General features: G+C 39.9%; 1 long non-coding RNA gene across 1 annotated transcript in view; it reads right to left on the bottom strand.

Moving 5' to 3' along the window:
* Positions 1-4,242: 4,242 nt before the first annotated feature.
* The window catches only part of LOC118494359, a 22,377-nt gene continuing 7,619 nt past the window's right edge, over positions 4,243-19,000 (bottom strand). Inside the window, exons 3-4 of the long non-coding RNA XR_004896487.1 lie at positions 10,829-10,833; positions 4,243-4,261 (exon numbers count right to left, since the gene is read on the bottom strand). This is a non-coding gene — a long non-coding RNA (uncharacterized LOC118494359). The remainder of the gene's footprint in view (positions 4,262-10,828; positions 10,834-19,000) is intronic.

The raw sequence follows: 19,000 nt of genomic DNA, 5'->3' as shown, positions 1-19,000 counted from the left end.
GCTCTCTCACTGCTACTTCTACATCAAGTACATTCAGTAACAGAGCAGGACGTTGGACTGAGTATTTTCATATTATAAAATAATGGTTAGTTGCAGCCCTAGAACTTAATGAATCAGGACTTATCCTAATCATGTTCACTATACACATCATCACTATTCATCTGCCCGCTGCACATAGACTATATTATGTTTTACCCATCCTGCACTCAACCATTCAGCCTCTTTTCTCTCATGTTAAACTACTATTTAGTTTATATTTGTTTCTGTATTTGTTATTTATTTCATAATAATGTTTAATATGTGTTTACAGTATGTATGCACCAACCACCGAGGTAGATTCCTCGTCAGTGTAACTTCCAGTGGCAGAAATTTAGAGGAAAGGCCAGATGGTGAAGTCAGCCTTCAGCTGGTAGTTTGTTGATTTGGACAGCAGGTGGAGCTCCAACACACACACACACACACACACACACACACACACACACACACACACACACACACACACACACACACACACACACACACACACACACACACACACACACACACACACAAAAATGGATACACTCACTCTTAGAATAACTCATGTGGTTTCCTGTAAGTGAAGAGGGGGAGGAGCAGATCAGGTCCATGAGAACAGGAAGAGTAGAGTCAGCTGAGACTCCATTTAGTGTGAAGAGATCAGAGCAGGAGGAGGAAACTGAAGGCTGAGGCAGGGTGAGTGCTAATCCAACATTTATTTAAACCTGCTGTAGACCGAGAAAACACAGATTTAAAGATAACTGACGGAGTTCTGGATGGATTTATTTAACTGTGTGTGTGTGTGTGTGTGTGTGTGTGTGTGTGTTCTTCCAGTTTTGGTTGTGACTTGTATAAACTTGTTTCCTCTAAATATAGTGAGCTCCCAGTCAGTGTTCCTGTTTTACCTCTCAGACTGACTTCAGATCAGAAGATGAGTGATTTGGAGGAAGAGGAGGACGGAGCAGAGTCTGTAGTATCTGGCTGTCAGTCTATGAAGAGTGACCGGTCCATAGGAGAACCTCTATACTTCAGTGCTGAACCTGGACCCTCAGACACAAAGTAAGAGAACTGATACCAACTCATTTATATGACTCATTTTCAGGTTCATCTGCCAAGATTTTCTGTGCTAATGTTTCGGTTGATTTTGTGCTTGTATAATAAAGTTTATTTACTAACTAAAGTTTAACAAACTTTCCATGACAGAGAGGAGAAATCATTTGTTCCATCTTCCTCTTTGAATCTGTGACAGCTGTCAGTCACCGAGAAAAACTGTCATCTAATCTAAAGGATTAATATACATTTTTAATCCCAATTATTGACAGAATTTTGTTTGTTTAGAGAATTGGCTTTACATTTTTTTTATTTTTTTTTTATCAAGGATTAAAGCAATAAAAATAAAACCTCTTGGTGTTTGCAGTGTCCAGAACAAGAGACGGAGAGCAGAGTCTGTAGTATCTGGCTGTCAGTCTATGAAGAGTGACCGGTCCATAGGACAACCTCTGAACTTCAGTAAAGAACCTGGACCCTCAGACACAAAGTAAGAGAACTGATACCAACTCATTTATATGATGCATTTTATGTTTCTTCCGCTAATGTTTCTGTGATTTTGTGTTTGTATATTAAAGATCTATAAGTTCTCTCCACAATATATTGTTCTTGAAGGTGAAGAACAAACATCAGTAGTAACAAACAGTAGTAATAAAAAGGAGCAGAATTGGTCCAATGTAGATTTGGGCCACATGTATTCATTTGATAGTTGACAGTCGAAGAGACAGAAAACAGAATGACTTACAGAGAAGGAACCAGTCTGGACCTGAACCTGAGACTCCTCTGTTACATGTTGTGTGTCTGAGACTGCTGGTGTACCTCAATATTCAGACTACTTCTAACCTCAGTTCAAACCTGACGGACTCAAGCTAAGCTGCTCAAAGTGACTGGGAAACAGAAAAGGACATAATCAGCTCTCTTTAAGGGAGGACTTTTACTGTGAAGGAGCTGCAGGAAGTCTTGAGTGCGTTTTAATAAACAAACTACAGAATGTTCAGGAAAATCTCTTTGGTGTTCGGTGATGAAGCTGGAAATTAAGATTTTCTGACACGCTGGAGTTATCTAAGTTATTTTCTTTATTCTTTTGCAAAAGAAGGAGACATTCTGACAGAGTGACAAGCAGTCTGTGAGTGTATCAAAGGAGACAAAGAAAACTCAGGGTTTTTACAGAGTGAGCATACAGAGGGAGGGACTATACTTCTTGTTGACTAAGCTCGTTTTACTGCTGATTCTTGAACTTTTACTGCTGAGTCTGTACTGTTTCAAAAAAGACTACTCCAGGCTATTGAAGTTGGCTCTCTGCCAGGTGCTACCAAGTGTGGAGTCTACATGACAGAGAGGGAGGCCGCGTAGCCTCCGCAGCTGTTATTAGTGTTTATGAAAGCAGGAGAGTTTAGATAAAAGGAACATTTTCATTACAGACTGAATTCAAACAGAACAGTAACAACACTTTTACTGTTCTCTGAGCTTTGAGACAGTTTTGATATTTCAACAAGTCATTTAATAAAGAAATGTGTTGACAGAAAGAGGAAGAGGAGTGATGCTTGTGAGGAGGAGCAGCCGTCCTGCTGTGCTTTGTGTCAGGAAGTCCTGAAGGATCCAGTCTCTACCAGCTGTGGACACTGGTTCTGCAGACAGTGCATCACCTCATACTGGGACCAGTCTGCTTCATCAGGAGACTCCTGCTGTCCCCAGTGTGGAGAAAGATCCAGAACAAGTAAGACTGTCCATCTGTCTGCTGATGTCTTTGTGTCTGAAAACAGGATTCTTCTTGTGTCATTACATTTAGAGAAATCTAATTCCTCCGTTTTCATTCCTTTTTATTGTTATAATTGTTGTTTGGAGGCTGAAAATAACACTATTAATAAATAGACTTTTTGTATTTCCTTACAGTGTACGTTGTTAAACATAAACATAAGATCAGAGTGAAGGGGACATATGAACGTGTGACTGAAGGAGCTGATCAAACAGGAAGTGAAACCCCGCTCAACAGGATCTTCACTGCGCTCTACATCACAGATGAACTGAGTGAAGAAGTTAATACCCAACATGAGGTGAGGCAGCTCGAGACAGCTTCCAAGATGGAGACCCTCCATGACTCTCCAATCAAGTGCAGCGACATCTTTAAAGCCTTACCTGACCAACAGAAACACATCAGAGTCGTTATGATGATCGGCGTCGCTGGCGTTGGAAAAACCTTCTCAGTGCAGAAGTTCTGTCTGGACTGGGCCGAGGGTTTGGAAAACCAAGATGTGGATCTGGTGATTCCTCTTTCCTTCAGGGAGCTGAACTTGATCAAAGATGAGCAGTACAGTCTTCTGGAGCTGCTCCGTGTTTTCCATCCAACATTACAGGAGGTCACAGCAGAGCAGCTCGCTGGCTCTAAAGTTCTCTTCATCTTTGACGGCCTGGATGAAAGCAGACTTTCACTGGATTTCAACAAGAGTAAGGTTGTTTCTGATGTCACACAGAAGTCATCAGTCAACGTGCTGTTGACAAACCTCATCCAGGGGAAGCTGCTTCCCTCGGCTCTCGTCTGGATAACTTCCCGACCTGCAGCAGCCAATCAGATCCCTCCTGCGTGTGTTGACAGGGTAACAGAAGTACGAGGCTTCACTGACGACCAGAAGGAGGAGTACTTCAGGAAGAGAGTCAGTGATGAAGAGCTGTCCAGCAGAATCATCTCCCACATCAAGACCTCCAGGAGCCTCCACATCATGTGTCTGATCCCAGTCTTCTGCTGGATCACTGCTACAGTTCTGGACCACATGTTGACTACAGACAAGAGAGGAGAGCTGCCCAAGACCCTGACTGACATGTACTCACACTTCCTGCTGGTTCAGACAAAGAGGAAGAAGCTCAAGTATGCTGAGGGACATGAGACGAGTCCACAGGAGCTGACGGAGGCTGACAGGGAAGTTCTTCTGAAGCTGGGGAGGCTGGCGTTTGAACAGCTGGAGAAAGGAAACATCATGTTGTACCAAGAAGACCTGGAGCGCTGTGGTCTGGATGTCACAGAGGCCTCGCTGTACTCAGGAGTTTGTTCAGAGATCTTCAAAAAAGAGAGTGTGATCTTCCAGAAAACAGTCTACTGCTTCGTTCATCTGAGCGTTCAGGAGTTTCTGGCTGCAGTCTACCTGTTCCACTGTTACACCAACAGGAACACACAGGTACTCAAGGACTTCCTGGGGAAAGACTTCAACCCAAAGTCTTTTCTCAAGAAGATTTCTATGTATTTTGGAAAGAAAGACAATTACCCATCCCTGGATGTCTTCCTGAAGACAGCCATGGAGAAATCCCTGAGGAGTAAAAATGGCCACCTGGACCTGTTTGTCCGCTTCCTTCATGGCCTCTCTCTGGAGTCCAACCAGAGACTCTTAGGAGGCCTGCTGGGGCAGACAGACAACAGTCCAGAAATCACACAGAGAGCCATCAACAACCTGAAGAAGATGAAGAAGACCAAAATCTCTCCTGACAGAAGCATCAACATCTTCCACTGTCTGACGGAGATCAACGACCACTCAGTCCATCAGGAGATCCAAGAGTTCCTGAAGTCAAAGAACAGATCAGAGAAGAGACTCTCTGAGATCCACTGCTCAGCTCTGGCCTACATGCTGCAGATGTCAGAGGAGGTTCTGGATGAGTTGGACCTGAGTCAGTACAACACATCAGATGAGGGAAAACTGAGACTGATTCCAGCTGTGAGGAACTGCAGAAAGGCTCGGTAAGTCCAAATGTGATTATCAAAACTATGCGTTAAATAAAATTGACTTTAATTTAATCCTTAATTCCTTGTGGTCTCGTCTTCTTTTGTCATGAGTTTTGAGCTGGTTCATAATAATGTGGGGGCTCGTAATATTTAGCGCTTAAGTTAGACTTTTGTTATTTTAAGTCTAATTAGTAATGATGTCCCGATCAGCTTTTTTGACTCTCGATCCGATCCCGATCTTACAAATGTTAAACATCTGCGGATACAGAGTCCCGATCCGATACTTGTATTTGCTCTGATAAAAGAGCTGCACACCGTGTTTTTGTTTTGCAACAAGTGAGTCTTTTCTCTCAGCACCAAAGAAGTTCTCTGTAGCAGTGGTTCCCAATCATTTTTCCTTGGCGCCCCCCCTATTCATGTCTAAGAAAAGCTGAGGCCCCGAAACCGAAGTTGAGGTAACTCTCGAGATAGAGCCTTACTTTCTTAGTAGATAAAGCACTTTTATGTGTCTCCGCCATGTTTCATTCATAAAATAGTGATGCCGTGGCGGCAGGAAAAACGAGAATGATAGCAGCTAGCAGCTGACCTGATGACAGCAGGGTCCCAGGTTAAGAGGTCCTAGAGGTTTGGCCTACTAAGTAGCCTGCCTACAAGTTTAAGCGATAACAAAAATATATAGTTTTCATACAGACTTTAGTATACATTATATATTCTAGTGTATTATCATAATTTGTTTAACATGTGCAAATATTTTTTTTTTACCTCAACCTCAAACCAGATAGAAACTTGCGCCCCCCCTGTGATCTTTGCTGCCCCCCTGAGGGGTGCCCGGACCCCAGGTTGGGAACCACTGCTCTGTAGGATCCCAGCAAACCCCCAACCAAAGAATAAACAGTTCCCACTGGACAATGAAAACTAATCTTAGTGACGCCTTTTGCGCTCAATGGTCAATCTTTGATCAAACTAAACTTAGTGACACAACTTTAGGATTGGGCATCGAGAATCAATTCCTACTTGGAATCGTTCCAGAAATTACAATTCCATCGGAATATTTTCTTTATTGGAATCATTTGGAGGATTTGGTTTCATATCCAATCATCTGCTTCAAATTTAACATGTGAAAGTTTGGGTTTCCATGGCGACCAGGCGCTTGTTGTGTTGCAGCCATGGAGCAGAGTAAGCAGCGCTGTAGTGTGGCTTTATTTTCCGTAAAAAAAGCCTGGTAAAACTGCAAACCAACATTGAATCAAAATAAAACTTTCCTCTTCTTTGTAAAATAAGCATGTGACCCATTTCAACTCCACCCCGCAAAGAATCGGAATCGAGAATCTATAAAAACCGGAATTGAAAGGACAAGCGCATTCATTAGGACATAGTAATGTGGAGCTACACATCAGATTTAATTATAATCTACTGCAGACCTGCCAACATGTATGCATTTTTCCTACTCTGCACGCATTTTTACCCTTAAGTACGCTTATATGATTCGCTGCTCTCTAGGTACGCATTTTGTTGCATCTTGCATTTCACCGGTTTCAGTTTCTATACAATCTACATCTATGCCGTTGTGTGCTGCTGAGCCACAGCATGTAAGTGGAGTAAAAAGCTTTCGGCCAATCAGAGCGCTGCATTTTAACCCTCTGCCCACCTGCCCCTCCTAGCCAAATGATTCGCACGTTTAACTTAATTCAGTGCCTCAGCAAGCCAAGCTGTCCAGATAACTGTAGGCTTGCATGCCATGGCTGAACCGCCTCAAAAAAAGGTTCGGAACAATTTCTTATCGGGAGAGATAGCCTTGCCTCCACATGTCCAGGCTACCTCACATAGACAGTATATAGAAACTCATCACGCCTTCACATGTCCAGGCTACCTCACATAGACAGTATATAGAGACTCATCATCATAAATCCAAATTAATTAAATCCAGAACAAATGTTTCAAATTTCTATCAGTTCACTTGTTTTCAGGTTTTGTCTCAGCACAAATCACAAACATCTTTTTTAGTATATATATATATATATATATATATATATATATATATATATGTGTGTGTGTATACATATATATGTATATACTGTATATATATACACATATGTGTAAGGGATAATGTAGAGCTTCATGCTTCGCGTCGGTGTCCTGATCACCTGTCGGGGTTGTATTCACTATAACAACCGCCTCGCTCTACATTATCCCACTTATTACATGGCTACTTACCAAATAAATCAATAATGTGACACAAAATATTGATTTAAATATGATTGCATTGCTTCCGCTAAAGAAAATAGTCTGTTCAGTCTCTACAGTTGGAATCCTGCGTCCATAGCAACGTAAACTCTTTAGCTGTTTAATGAAACCCTTCGTCTATTACTCAACACCACCTTACGGGCTGTAGTAGTAGCATAGACTGTATACAGTCTGTGGGTAGTAGCCATATATTTTATGGGGTGCTTCCGTGGTGGACAAATTACCCAGCTGCTGTTTTAATCACAGCAGGAATTGACACAACATTAGCTGACGCGTTGTAGTGAGCTAGCAGGCTATCGGCTGCTCTAATTCACATTAAACTGAACATGTCTGTTGATGGTGAAGTGAGACATGGTAAATGGCTTCTTTGGGAATATTTATGTTGATGTTTTTGTCCTCATTCATCTCGTTTCATTTTTGCACAGTCGCTGCATGTTGACACACCTGTAAGGTAAACATTTTGCAATGTAAGCTAACTAATTAGCGTTGTTGTCCCTACGGCTGTTACTGCGTAGAGATCATAGACCGTATATAAAGATGTAGCGATAGACTGTGACTGCGAATGCTGTCATTGCTTGAATTGGAGGACAGAAGTTGCTTCAAGTTTCCTCACTTTTTGCCACAGCTGATAAATTATCCGGACTTCCTTCAGTGGATTGATTGATAGCTGTCCTCCAGAGTGAACAGAACTGCGTCCATGGCAAAGCTCTGCTATGCATGGCAAAGGTCTGTTATCAAGAAAATAACAGACCGCATTCTACATTAGAATTCAACCAAGCCATGTAATAAATGTATATATACACTACCGGTCAAATGTTTTAGGTCACTTTGAAATTTTCATTTCACTCCATTACAGACAGAATGCCAGCTGAGATCAGTTGCATTGTTTGTTTTAATCAGGCAGCAGTTTTCAGATTACATTATGTGCTTACATAATTGCAAAAGGGTTCTCGACTGTTGTAGAAAGAAGTGGCTGATCTTTAATATCTACATTGCCCGTTATCAGCAACCATTCATCCAATGATTCAAAGGCACGTTCTGTTTACTAATCTGATATCACTTTAAAAGGCTGAGAATGGGCAATGTAGATTATTGTAAATTATTATTATTATTGTAAGTGAAGTTGAGCTACAGATTTAAAACCTTAATATAACTGAATCACACTAAATCATTCACTCCAAAGTCTTTATTGAAGTAGCAGCATGTTGTCATTAATATTAATTAGAGCTCTTTTTCACTTTTTGTATTTTACAGTTTTTATCCTGATCCTGTTGTGTTCAGGTGTTTCTGTTTTCTAAACATTCTTCAGCTCTGAAAATATTAAATATTGAATGATTTCAAGCAGGAACATTGTCTTTAAAGTTACATCATTTATTCTTTCTTCAGATTGTGGAGCTGCAGTTTGTCAGAGATCAGCTGTGCTGCTCTGGTCTCAGCTCTGAAGTTCAACCCCTCCCATCTGAGAGAGCTGGACCTGAGTAACAACCAGCTGAAGGATTCAGGAGTGAAGCTGCTGTGTGGTTTTCTGGAGAATCCAAACTGTAGACTGGAGACTCTGGAGTCAGTTCACTAACTATTATAGATCTAATATGTTTAACAATTGAATTTGAATTAATGTACAAACATAACTTACATCCATGAAGTTGGAAATGTTTTTATTCATATTCTAATGTTTATAATTGTTGGTAAATAGTCAGATATGTATACAGAAGACCCTCTGAACTAATATTGTTTTTTAATTCATAAAGTGTACTTGATAAAGTAGAAATATTTCTTTGTTTCTGTTAATTTCTGTTACGAGTTCAGGAAATAGTGGACCCAAATGCAGTGAGATCAGGCAGGCAGGCAGGACAAGATTGAGTAGGGTTTATTGTACAAAAACAAAAAACCACAGCAACAAAAGGAGTCCTGATGCAGCAGGCCAAAAGACACAATCCAAAAATAGAAAACCAAAACTCACGGGGGAAAAACTCACAGGATTTGCACTGACCAGGGAAAGCACCAAACACACACAAACCGACAGGACATGGGCACAGACAGGAACAAACGGATACAAAGGTAACAGGCACGGACTCAAAACGATCTAACACGAGACAAAGGGAACACAGAGATTAAGTAAACTAGGTAACAAGAAGACACAAGACAGGTGACACCAGGGCTGGGGAACAGGTGGAGCACATCAGACAATCACACAGGCGGGAAAACAAGGGACGTAAAACTAGACATGACAAGACAGAAAACAGACATCAAAATAAAACAGGAAACAGAACATAAACAGGGAAATGCACAACAGAGAAATACACATCAAAATATACACAGACCACAATACACAACACAGGATAAATTTACAAGACAGGGAACAAAAAAATACAGAATAATTATACAAAAACAGGAAACAGCAACAGAAATGTCCCAAACCACAAAAAATGTCAGTGTTTTCACGTATAAAGTCTGATCATTGATATATATCCTTTAGAACACACACAGCTGTTTAAAGGATCCTCTATTGGCTGACATGATGATCCACAATTACACAATGACAGAGTCTCTCTACTCATTTTAGGGAAATGTGATTGATTAGGACAAAGTAATGTTGAGCTACACATTTAAAACATCAACACATCTGATTGGATTATGAATAGATTTTTATCTTCATTTATTCTTTATTCACATTGAGGAACTGCAGTGTGTCAGAGATCAGCTGTGCTTCTCTGGTCTCAGCTCTGAAGTTCAACCCCTCCCATCTGAGAGAGCTGGACCTGAGTCTCAACAACCTGAAGGATTCAGACGTGAAGCAGCTGAGTGATCTGACGGAGAGTCCAGACTGTAGACTGGAGACTCTGGAGTAAGTAGAGGGTTGGAGTCAGTCCATACTGGTTTCAGCAGTATTGTACTAAACAACTGATTGGCTGGCTGTCCTCTCTGTCTCTCTGTCCAATCCTGAAGCCTGTCACCATTCTCCTCTCACAGCTTCACTAAGAAGCTCGGAGGTTTACATGAAATACTGGATCTTAATTTTTTATATATATATATATATATATATATATATATATATATATATATATATTTGCAACGGCAGCTGATTGGACGAACGCTTCACGTGAGTCTGGTTTCTCTGGAAATTCAAAGCCAGACTGTCATGGCGGCTTGTTCAGAATACAATCTCATATTTTACTAAAATAGTTCACCGAAACGTGTTTCTGAAAACATTTTAAGCAAGAAATTGGAATTGAATAGGAATATGCTACAGGAAAAGTGGTTGGTCATAGCTTACCACTTATGAAAGGGGATGTCTGAGACGGGAAAGGTTAAATTCCTTACATGGAATTGTAGGGGAATGGGCAATATTAAAAAAGCAAAAAGCAAGTAATGGACAGAATCAAACAATTGCAGGCATAAGTTGTTTTCTTACAGGAAACCCATATGATGGCAGGAGATACAGTTAGAATATAGAGGACATGTCATCTCAAGTTTGGTTGGCATCCAGAAGCTCAAACCCAAACAATAAATGTCAGATTGAAACTATTGAAATATAAATGGTTGATGCAAATTTACATAACATGTTACACAAATATAATGAAAATATCCCGGACACGTGTTAAATGTATCACATTTAAAGGCACTTTGTGTATATTACAAGCAAAGCATCTTATTGCTTTACAATGAAGAACATAGAAGATAGAGTCCTTATGGTTTTTTTTTCGCCCAGCATATTTCCTTGGATTAGGATGGCACCAAGATCTTGGTTGCAGCTGTCGCTGTGGTCCTAGAATTGTTGGGTCTTTGTAAATTATAGAGTGTGGTCTAGACCTACTCTATCTGTAAAGTGTCTCAAGATAACTCTTGTTATGATTTGATACTATAAATAAAATTTAATTGAATTGAATTGAATAGAGGCACCAAGTATAGGTAACTGGTTGAAAGAAATGGCAATAAGTATGTCTATGGAAAAGGTAACTTATATTGTGAAAGGTAAATATAGGAGGTTTGAGGAAATCTAGAATCCTTTATTCTTTCTTGAACAGGGTGGAAATGACGTACCAATGGCTGATTGAAAAGCTGTGTCAAATCTAATAGGATGTGCTGAGAAGCTTTTAGTTATTGTTACTTTTATTCATTTTTTTTATTTACGTTATTATGTCTCTGTCCTTTACATTTGTTTTCCTTAAGTGTAAAACAAGTGTTATATGTATGTACTTTGATTATGTTAAAACTCAATAAAAATATTGATGAAAAAAAAGAAGATAAAACCCTAATTGATTCAAAGCTTCACTGAACTTTCTCAACTCTCTCAAAACAGATTATGTCAAGCTGTTGGTTCAACATCAGCACTTTAATATTTCTTTTTGTGAATGATGTTTGAAGCAAAATAAGAGTTTAGATCCATTCATCATGTCTATAAAACATTTAAAGTACACATGAAAATAATCCTGACTTTTATGGTTTTAGCTGTAAAATAAATCATGTTTTTTAGTTGATTACAGTTTGATGTGAGCGTGCTGAACAGACACATGAAGTCAACCTGTGGAGCTTTTTCCTCTCAGAAATCAACGTTGAAGCAGCCGTTATCTCCACAGTTCATGTTCTGCTTTCTGCCAGCAGATGTCACCATTTCCTCTGTTTCCCCCAAAATAATGATGCAGCATCTGTCTGCACTGAACACTGAACTGAAGACATGAACGATCAGTTAGTGAAAGTGTAATCATAATGTAGTTAAACTTGATTTAAAGATGGCAAAGTGTATCTCTGTGTATCAGTGTCAGAGGTATAAGTTGTAACATTGATGAAACACTTAAAAGTAGAGAAGTATATTTAATCTGCAAACTCTCTCCCCCAGAGGATGGGATGATTAGACACCATGGAGCGCTCTAAGGAGCCTTTAGTGCTCATATTATTCTTTTTGGCGTTTTTTTCCCCTTTCCTTTATTGTGTTATATATCTTTTTTGTGCATGTCAAAAGCCCAAAGTCCCCCCCAAAGGGACTTACCATCTCCAACAGAAAACACTGTTCACAAACTGCTCCAACAATGTGCAAAACTAAATGTTTAACATTCATCTTGTTTAGACACCAGAGGCCTGTACTACGAATCCAGATTAACATGCCCTGGATTTATTTCAGTTACCTGGCTTCATCTAACCTAACAACCGCGGTCCCGCATAACCTAGGGTTTCCCAATCCAGCGGCGCGCGCGCTCACATAAAAGAGGGAGGGTTTCCACACCACGACCAATCACAAACATCTACCAGAGCCACATATTTTACATAAGAAGAGCAAACTATAATTCTACATAAATATGAAGAACACAGACATGTTTTTACAGGCAAAAAGCAACACAGTCGCTGCTTCCTAAAACAGGAAGGAAAGCTGGCAAAAAAATAGCAGAGGCTATAGATGCATAAATCACAAAGCTTATCAATATCACTTCCCAGTGGCGGTTCTACATTGAATTACACTAAGGGCAAGACCCCCTTCGAGCGTCCCCCCCCCACAACAAGATAAGTGAAAGAGAAAATTATATGTATATATATATATATAGATATATATATATACAGTCATGTGAAAAAATTAGGACACCCATGCTAAAGTTGACTAAAAAGAGGAATAAAAAAATCATCTTTTGGAAATTGATCTTAATGCCTTAATTAAACAGAAGAAATCCAACCTTCAAGGACACCAATTTTATTTGTAAATTAATAATGTATCATAAATAAATAAATGTTCTTCCTTAAAATACAGGGGGCATAAGTCAGTACACCCCTATGTTAAATTCTCATAGAGGCAGGCAGACTTTTATTTATAAAGGCCAGTTATTTCATGGATCCAGGATACTATGCATCCTGATAAAGTTCCCTGGGCCTTTGGAATTAAAATACCCCCACATCATCACATTCCCTTCACCATACCCCCACATCATCACATACCCTTCACCATACCCCCACATCATCACATACCCTTCACCATACCTAGAGACTGGCATTGGGTACTTTCCATAAAATCATCTCTCAATGCAAATCAAACCAGCTAACTGAAATAAAAATATGCCAATCTCTAGGTTTATTGTTTTATTGGTTTATAGGTTTTATGTCAGTTAGCCTAATAGCTGGTTTGATTTGCATTGAGAGATGATCTTATGGAAAGTACCCCATGCCAATCTCTAGGTATGGTAGTATGTGATGTTGTGGGTCTATTTTAATTCCAAAGGCCAAGGGAACTTTATCAGGATGCATAGTATCCTGGATCCATGAAATAACTGGCCTTTCAAAATAAAAGTCTGCCTGCCTCTATGGGAATTTAACATAGGGGTGTACTGACTTATGCCCCCTGTATTTTAAGGAAGAACATTTATTTATTTATGATCCATTATTCATTTACAAATAAAATTGGTGTCCTTGAAGGTTGGATTTCTTCTGTTTAATTAAGGCATTAAGATCAATTTCCAAAAGATGATTTTTTTACTCACTTTAGTTGCCAGCGGTTTAGACATTAATGGCTGTGTGTTGAGTTATTTTGAGGGGACAGCACATTTACACTGTTATACAAGCTGTACACTTAATACTTTACATTGTAGCAAAGTGTAATTTCTTCAGTGTTGTCCCATTAAAAGATATAATGAAATATTTACTAAAATGTGAGGGGTGTACTCACTTTTGTGAGATACTGTAGTTACACTGCATTAAGATAATGCAATTAATAGTGGGTTTATTGTTATTATTTGCTATATTTAATTCCTATGCATTGTGTATCGTAGCCTTTACAATGTTATTTATTTCTTTGCAGAACCACACATGTCATTGTTTAACATACTTAACATGCTATTTATTTAGCAGTAATTGAGGATTAACATTAGTTCACAAAGTCAGTCAGATTGTTCTGCTTTGGTCCTTGTAGGGAGAGTGGAAAGGAAGCACAGGTGGAAGACTGGACAGGAAGATGAATGAAATAGATAAGAGCAAGAAAGGGCAGTGAGAAGAGAGTGAGAAACTAAAGGAGAGAAGGGTGAAGGGACAAAAGAAAAGGAATACAAGTGAACAGAGGAGGACAAGAAAAAGTTAAAAGTGCATACAGTGAGGAAAGCAAGAAAGACAAGACGCAATAATGTCTCTCTCCAAGAAAAGAAAATGTCAGGTTATTGACAATATAATGAAAGAATTTACATTTATACGGCCAGGTCATGATGAGGCAATAGCTTTCTCTACGCTCTGCAATTCCTCTTTTACCATGGGTAGTGGAGGAAGAACGTCTTTGGTAGAACACCAACAGACAAAAAAAGCATAAAGCTGCCATTATTGCCCGTGCAGGGGTACCTACATTAACAACTTTCTTCAAGAGGGTAGAGCCCTCTCAAACAGAGTATGAGTTGGCTGTACAGGAGGGCGTGTTTGCTTACCATACCATCAGACACAATCACAGTTTCAGATCGATGGACTGTACAGCAGCACTGAACCAGAAGCTCTATGAGCCAAAGTTTTCATGTGCAAGAACGAAGTGTGATGCCATAGTGACAAATGTATTTGCACCCTGGGCCATGACACTGCTAACCCACGATCTTGACCAGGCTAACTTTGTGTCTTTGTGCGTTGATGCCTCAAACCATGGCCATGTAAAGCTGCTGCCAATACTTGTCAGGTACTGCAAGTTGTATGATGGCAGTGCTTGCGTTGGAACAAAACTTTTGGATTTTGTTGAAATCAAAGGAGAAACTGCAGCAGAGATTGCAGAGGAGATTATTGTGGCAAAGTTGTGGCCTTCTCTGCTGATAACACAAACACAAACTTTGGAGGAATTAACAGGGCAGGAAGAGTAAATGTCCACACCAAGGTGAAAGATTCCCTTCAGAGAGAGGTGAATGGCCCACATCATTCACAACACAGCACGAACTGCACTGGACATGGTTCCTCTAGATGTGGAACATCTCACCAAGGTCTTTGGCTATTTCCAAATTTTTACAGTCCGTGTGAAGAGACTGAAGACCTTTTGTGATTTTGTGGGTCAAGAGTACCACAACATTTTGGGACACAGCAATGTCCGCTGGCTGTCGATGCTCCCAGCCTTGGAGAGAGTCCTACAAATGTATGCCCCCCTCATTTTTCCTCTCCGAAGACAAAAGTCCTGTTGTTGTCCGCAGGCTGTTTGAAGATCCCCTCTGGAAGGAGGCTGAGGTCCATCAGGACCAAAACCTCATGTCACAAGGACAGTTTTTTCCCCTCCGCCACTAGTCTTATCAACAAGGCCCAGAACCCCCCCTGACTCTCTCCACACCCCACCTCTGGCTCTACATGCCACTGTACTTAATGTGCTCTTTTCATCTTAACTCTTATTTTTAATACATTCTGTGTGTGTATATATATATATATATATATATATATATATATATATATATATATATATATATATATATACTTATATTGTTTGTTCTGTTTAACCTGTTTGTTTAACTTATTTAGGGAATGTGACATGCACCTACAACACCAGAACAAATTCCTTGTATGTGTAAAAAACGTACTTGGCAATAAAGCTTTTCCGATTCTTTCTGATTCTGAGACCTTTCTGGAGAATTCAAAGTGTTTCTTTGACACTGCAGTGAAGTACTTGGATGCATGGGGAAAGCATGTGGACGACCTCCAACACCTAAACTGTCTACTTCTGAAAAAGCAGCCTCAGAGATTGGAAATCGAAAAGGCAGTAGCCACCATCCAAAGAAAATGCCCCAATGTGGCAATTGATGAAGATCTTCTTTTTGATGAGGTGTCTGGTCTCCAGGAGTTCCTTAAGGGGGGGGATACTGGAGGAATGGAAGAGAGATGAGACACCTCTCACTCAGAGATGGGGAACAGTAATAAGCCATTTCGAACTCACTGAAATTCCACGAACCAACCTAGCTAAATTGGCATCTGTGGTAATCTGTTTACCAGGGAGCAATGCTCCCGTTGAGAGGGTTTTCTCTCTGATGAACGATGTGTGGACTGCAGAGAGAAATCGCTTCACAGTCTGTACCATGAAGGCCCTGCTCACAGTGAAGGCCAACTTCAACCTTCCATGCCAGGACTTTATGGAGAAGCTGGTCAAAAACAAACAAATCCTTAGAAAGATACACTCCTCTGAAAAATACACAGATTAGGTTACATCTGTCAGAATATATTCAATGTGCATGTTATTGACTTGAGTCTTGATTGTTTCTTCTATAACTAGGGGTGCAAAATATATCGACTCAATATCAGTATCGCAATATCACTTTGCGCAATATTATATCAAAAGTGTCGCGATAAGTATGCAATATTTAGTTTATTTTGTGGAGCGCTGCGTCCCGTCCATTGGCTGTGTGGCTTAGTTATGTTTGATTTAGAGCTTGAAACGCTGTAATGCTCATGTTTCATTGGCCAGTTACCGTGACACCTGCACATGTTAGTACACGTCAGTGACACGGGTCCACTACGTGACAAACCCTATGTACCATGTGTGTGCATATTTGTCAGAGTGACAGTGTAAGTGAAGAAATTGATAGACAACAAAACGGAAAGAATCAGAGAAGCGCTAAGACAATGTTGAAAGAAAAGTTGTGTCCTGTTCTCTTTATATATTTATACTGTCCAACCAGTAGAACATGTCCTGTTCTGTAGACATGGTCCTTATTTATATATTTATACTGTACAGGTATTTTATGTTGTACCAGTTCAATATGACCGTCAGTTGAAATAAAATTTTTTTATTGAAAAACAATCTTTTCTTAAAAAACAAACCCTAAGCTCCCCGCCACCGAATATTTGCACCTCAGTCTTCCACAAAACCAACACTGACAGGACAGAAAAGTGAGATTAATTCTCAGTCTTTTGTCATTTTATTGTGAAAATCTGCTCCTGTTGCAGCCCTTCCTGCCTGCTTCCTGACAGGTGGAGCTGGGACTCATTCCAGGGAACAGCTCACCTGCTGTTTGATACTTTAACAACACGCTCAGAGTACTTTTACTGCAGTAACATGTCTGAATACTTGCTTTAATCTCAGAAGGAAAGCTTGTACTTCTTCTTGTCCTCCATTTATCTGACAGCGTGTTACTCTGCACATTCACAGTTTACACACAAAGTCTTAATCAGCAGTAAAACCTGATGTAATGTTCCAGAGAATCAGCTCTCTCACTGCTACTTCTACATCAAGTACATTCAGTAACAGAGCAGGACGTTGGACTGAGTACTTTCATATTATAAAATAATGGTTAGTTGCAGCCCTAGAACTGAATGAATCAGGACTTTTTCTCCAAGTCCAGCCTCAGTTGTTGCCTCTCATGTTCTGAACATTGGAGTCACAGAGCTAAGAATATATATTTTAAGATAAACTCCTAATCATGTTCACTATACACATCATCACTATTCACCTGCCCGCTGCACATAGACTATATTATGTTTTACCCATCCTGCACTCAACCATTCAGCCTCTTTTCTCTCATGTTAAACTACTATTTAGTTTGTATTTGTTTCTGTATTTATTGTTTATTTCATAATAATGTTTAATATGTGTTTACAGTATGTATGCACCAACCACCGAGGTAGATTCCTCGTCAGTGTAACTTCCAGTGGCAGAAATTTAGAGGAAAGGCCAGATGGTGAAGTCAGCCTTCAGCTGGTAGTTTGTTGATTTGGACAGCAGGTGGAGCTCCAACACACACACACACACACACACACACACACACACACACACACACACACACACACACACACACACACACACACACACACACACACACACACACACTTACATGAACTCATGTGATTTCCTGTAAATGAAGAGGGGGAGGAGCAGATCAGGTCCATGAGAACAGGAAGAGTAGAGTCAGTTGAGACTCCATTTAGTGAGAACAGGACGAGGAAACTGAAGGGTGAGTGTGTGTGTGTGTGTGTGTGTGTGTGTGTGTGTGTGTGTGTGTGTGTGAGTAGATAAAAGGAAGATTTTCATTACAGACTGAATTCAAACAGAACTGTAACAACATGTTTACTGTTCTCTGAGCTTTGAGACAGTTTTGGTCAAGTCTTGATATTTCAACAAGTCATTTTATAAAGAAATGTGTTGACAGGAAGAGGAGTGCGTGTGTGTGTGTGTGTGTGTGCGGTCTTGCATGTGACTTGTTGAAACTTGTTTGTCTTGATTGGTGTGATGTGAGCTTACAGTCAGTGTTCCTGTTTTAATCCAACATTACTACTTTAAACCAGCTGTAGACCGAGAAAACATAGATTTAAAGACAAGTGACGGTTTTATTTAACTGTGTGTGTGTGTGTGTGTGTGTGTGTGTGTGTGTGTCCGCGCCAAGGTTATTATAGTTTTGCATTTATCATTAGTTTTTATTTCGTTTAGATTTTTTGTTTTCAAATTCAGTTTAGTTTTTTAAGCAGTTTTCCTAGTTTTAGTTTAGTTTTTATTAGTTTTAGTCTTTTTTGTAATTTGGTTATTTGTCAGTGGCAAGATTTAAAAAGGTCAGACAAAGTATTTAGAAATATGTATTCAACAATAACACCAGTACATAAAATGTACATATGGACACAAATATGTAAACAGTCTACACAAGACACCGCAGTAAGTGCAAAATGTTTAAGTGACGTGTTATAAATAACCAACAGACTGAAGAAGACAGACATCAACAGCATGGATTCAACCCACACATGACATTACTGTCAGAGTGGCAGGGAGCTCAATCTGAGAAAAGAACATGACAAATTAAAATTAAAATAAACTCTAGAGCAGTGTTTCTCAACGGGGGCGATCAGAAGGTGACGGGGGGGGCACTGGAAGCAATATTTTGGAAAGGGGGGCTTAGTTTGAAAGCTAGTTTAAACCAAATATTCACAATAACAATACATACTTGCAAAACCAGTGGTCTGCAACATGAAAAGCTGCCAGTTCACGGCACTGCGACTGGACCAGACGGGGATCACAACTCTTCTCTTCTGAGCTTCTGTCAGCTTTGTTTGGGCAGCTCCGTGCTGCCTTCAGGGAAA

This window comes from Sander lucioperca, chromosome 23 (assembly GCF_008315115.2).
Source record: "Sander lucioperca isolate FBNREF2018 chromosome 23, SLUC_FBN_1.2, whole genome shotgun sequence".
Classification (NCBI taxonomy): Eukaryota; Metazoa; Chordata; class Actinopteri; order Perciformes; family Percidae; genus Sander; species Sander lucioperca.
The sequence above is the reverse complement of the archived record's forward strand: the minus strand, read 5'-3'. Positions and strand labels throughout refer to the sequence as shown.